The sequence below is a fragment of the Limulus polyphemus genome, unplaced genomic scaffold, assembly GCF_000517525.1.
Source record: "Limulus polyphemus unplaced genomic scaffold, Limulus_polyphemus-2.1.2 Scaffold611, whole genome shotgun sequence".
Classification (NCBI taxonomy): domain Eukaryota; kingdom Metazoa; phylum Arthropoda; class Merostomata; order Xiphosura; family Limulidae; genus Limulus; species Limulus polyphemus.
Window position 1 is genome coordinate 180,898 of NW_013666221.1, and position 3,062 is coordinate 183,959.

Sequence of the window (3,062 nt, forward strand, 5' to 3'; positions counted from 1 at the left end):
TTGTCTATGAGTTGAATACACCTTCTAACACCGTTTTGCTTGATAGAAATGTAACAAGTTTGTCTATGAGTTGAATACACCTTCTAACACCGTTTTGCTTGATAGAAATGTAACAAGTTTGTCTATGAGTTGAATACACCTTCTAAACCGTTTTGCTTGATAGAAATGTAACAAGTTTGTCTATGAGTTGAATACACCATCTAACACCGTTTTGCTTGATAGAAATGTAACAAGTTTGTTTGCCTATGAGTTGAATACACCATCTAACACCGGTTTGCTTGATAGAAATGTAACAAGTTTGTTTGCCTATGAGTTGAATACACCATCTAACACCGTTTTGCTTGATAGAAATGTAACAAGTTTGTTTGCCTATGAGTTGAATACACCGGCCCATTGTTATAAACAAAGTAGCTTGTACATGTGATCAACGTGTTCAAATACCAATGAAATAAACACTCAAAGGCGCACACCAGTTTCCTTTGCTAAATTAATTCATACATATATATATATATATATAATGAAGTTTATGTTGATTTAGTCTTTTATACCTTCCTGCGGAGGTAATTCTTATTATGTAATGAACACACGGAAAGTTACACCCAGGTTCAAACTTTCTTGATTTATCAGTATCACCGCTGCTGCACAGTACGCGCGTTGTCTGTTTACAGGAGGAGGAGGAAAACTCACACAGTGCACGTCGTTTGTGTACAGGAGGAGAAAGAAAACTCACACAGTGCGCGTTGTCTGTTTACAGGAGGAGGAGGAGGAAAACTCACACAGTGCGTGTTGTCTGTTTACAGGAGGAGGAGGAAAACTCACACAGTGCACGTCGTTTGTGTAAAGGAGGAGGAGGAAAACTTGGATGATTTTCTGGTGATTAATAACTACTATTAAAAAGTGTTAAATGTTTCTGTGAATAATATTTCCATGAGCAATAGGATATTGGTAATAAAACATTTGAAGCAAAAATTGAGTTTTAATTAATACGCATGATATAATTATTTACCACACAGTTAGTAAACACAATTAATTAATTAATACAGTTAAGAAATAATAAGTTAAGCAAGATTTCTTTATTAAGACTAATGAAATAATCTGATAATGTACTATCCCCGTCACCGAACATGCTCGCCCTTTCAGCCGTGAGGACATGATAATTGTGACGGTTAATCCGAAAAGATGGCGGCTAGGTGCCTTCCCTTCAGTTTATCACTGCTAAATTAAGGACGGCTAACGCAGACAGTCCTCGAATAGCTTTGCGCGAAATTCAAACCAAACTAAACTTATAGTGTGTTTAATGATCAAACCGTATCTATTAAATAATATTTGTATTCGAAAAATGTGAAAGATATTATCCGATCAGTTAAATTATTTTTACTCTCTTTAGATTTTCCTTAAGGAAATGCAGTAGTAGTGATTAATTATTTGCATTCGGGTATTTCATGTTGATGTATATACATGGGTCAAATGTCAGACTTTACCATCATCACGGTTTGTGGCAAATTGTGTTGCTTGGTGTTAGAGTAAGATGCAGTTGTGAGAAGAAACTATTATTCACAGTTAACCAAAATCTTCAACTAGTAATTGTAGAGATGAGCCGTTCCGACTGCATAGGAAACTCTTTGTTGATTTTATATATTTCCAATCACGTAACATAAAATAGTAAGTCGTGTGGTAAAGTGATAAGTTTCACGCTTTCATCATTACACATAAGTTTTGTTTATTACTTCGAATAAATTTTACTGCGAGATCCTGAACAGCTAAAAAAGATTCTTTTGAAATGTTATGTAAAATAGAATACAAAATATCTACCGATATTGTTTTTCAAAAGTAATACACAACCCCATAACAATTATTGGTACAAAAAGTAATACACAATCCCATAACAATTATTGGTACAAAAAGTAATACACAACCCCATAACAATTATTGGTACAAAAAGTAATACAGAACCTCATAACAGTTATTGGTACAAAAAGTAATACACAACCCCATAACAATTATTGGTACAAAAAATAATACACAACCCCATAACAATTATTGGTACAAAAAATAATACACAACCCCATAACAATTATTGGTACAAAAAGTAATACAAAACCTCATAACAATTATTGGTACAAAATGTAATACACAACTTCATAACAATTATTGGTACAAAAAGTAATACACAACCCCATAACAATTATTGGTACAAAAAATAATACACAACCTCATAACAATTATTGGTACAAAAAGTAATAACTCATTTCAGATTTTTTACAATTTGTTTTGTTTGCTTACAGAGAACATGCGCAAATTTTAAAACAAAACAAAATAAGACATCTGATATGTTTCAGACTGTGGAGTTTCGGGTTATGGAACAGTAATCCTAGTTTCAGTCATGCCACACTTAGTGATATCGCCTGTAATGAACGGTATATAATACAAAGAGCTCGTAGAAAACATTATAGGCAAACTTGTTACATTTCTATCAAGCAAAACGGTGTTAGAAGGTGTATTCAACTCATAGGCAAACTTGTTACATTTCTATCAAGCAAAACGGTGTTAGAAGGTGTATTCAACTCATAGGCAAACTTGTTACATTTCTATCAAGCAAAACGGTGTTAGATTCACATCACCCTTTACTAACGTATGTGGTTTTTACATGTAAATATTGTTTTTAACGTATGTAAAAGCTACTTTGTTTATAACAATGGGTCTCACATCACCCTTTACTAACGTATGTGGTTTTTACATGTAAATATTGTTTTTAACGTATGTAAAAGCTACTTTGTTTATAACAATGGGTCTCACATCACCCTTTACTAACGTATGTGGTTTTTACATGTAAATATTGTTTTTAACGTATGTAAAAGCTACTTTGTTTATAACAATGGGTCTCACATCACCGTTTACTAACGTATGTGATTTTTACATGTAAATATTGTTTTTAACGTATGTAAAAGCTACTTTGTTTATAACAATGGGTCTCACATCACCGTTTATTAACGTATGTGGTTTTTACATTTAAGTATTGTTTTTAACGTATGTAAAAGCTACTTTGTTTATAACAATGGGTC